This window comes from Pseudomyrmex gracilis, unplaced genomic scaffold (genome assembly GCF_002006095.1).
Source record: "Pseudomyrmex gracilis isolate BER0280 unplaced genomic scaffold, ASM200609v1 scaffold_1946, whole genome shotgun sequence".
NCBI classification, from domain to species: Eukaryota; Metazoa; Arthropoda; class Insecta; order Hymenoptera; family Formicidae; genus Pseudomyrmex; species Pseudomyrmex gracilis.
The window spans coordinates 1,999-3,401 of NW_018022530.1; positions in this window are offsets into that span (position 1 = coordinate 1,999).

Genomic DNA, 1,403 nt, shown 5'->3' on the forward strand with positions numbered 1-1,403 from the left:
CCGATGTCTCATCAACAAAAATAGAAAATTTTGTATTCCTAATGCTATTAACCACACATTCTGTTTCTACCGGACATAAAACGTTTGATATAATATTTTTACACTTTGTTCGACCCATGCTCATGCTTTTCAACACATTTGGATCGTTTCCTAGTTGTTGAAAAAAAACTGAGAATCTCTTTTGCAGTTTGATGCGGAATATTCTTTTCAGTAATTAGTGCTGCATATCTAATTTCTGCAGATTTTTTCCGCTCTTCAAATGACAAAAGAGATTTATCAGTTTGCGTATTCAAATCGTCATTCCATTTGTTCGTTTCAATATCGCTTCTATTAAATTTATCCGTGTGCACTTTGGATTCTGCGTGTCGCTCTATGTGTGATAAATTACCTGTAATGGATTTATTACAAATTGTGCAGAATGCGGCGTTTATATTATTAGGGACTTCGCGTAACCACGATCGGAATTCTTTTATTTCTAACCATTGTGGTTGAAATCGTTTTTTATGTTTTGCATCTCTCTCGTTCCTATTATCTGCACAATTTTCTTTAATTTTATTCTTGTGACACGCAGAATCCGCGTGTCTGGATACGTGCGAAGAGCCACACGAAAAATTTTTATTACATATATTACAAAAATGCATCGTATTGTCATTGGATACTTGGCGTATCCAAGACTTGTAGCGATCATCGCTGAGCCAAGCCTCTACAAATTTTTGCTTAGTTTTTTATTTCTCCGTGTTTTCCATCAGATAAATAAAATAGAAACAAAAACGTGAAAGAAAGAAAGAAAGAAGAGAAGTTAAAGATAGACAATAAAAATGAAATGAGAAGTGCGAAAGAAAGATAAAGAAAGGGAAAAAAGTGAAATATAGTATATTATTGTAAAAATGCGAAGAAAAATGTAAGGAAAAACAAGAAAAAGTAATAAAAGAATGTAAACAGAAATTAGTAATACCAAATAGCTCTTGAAAACAGTAACGTCGAANATAGCAAAATGCTAGACTTTGTTGATGAGCTACAACAAAAGGCTAGGTTCGGTGAGACGCTATTAGCGCTGTTCGCGTTATTCTATCTTTTTTGTTTCTTAGACGAAAACAAAGATAGAATGATGCAATAGCGCTAATAGCGCCCTTTCCGAATCTGACGAACCAATTTCGCGGAAAACGCGCGCCGCCCGCGGATCGCGGGTGTATCATTATTAAGTCATTGCAAAAGCTTGGCACTGTTTTGAAAGATGGCTTTGAAATAATATTGAGTGGACACTGGCAAGAAGGCATATTATATCTTGTTGGATAGGTCTCATCAGTTGTCACATAAACCACAAAGTAGCACGATTTGAGTTGTCTACGTTGTAATTTTTCAAACAATGGCGAATATTTCCAAGATTAAAAAAAGCTTGTTGA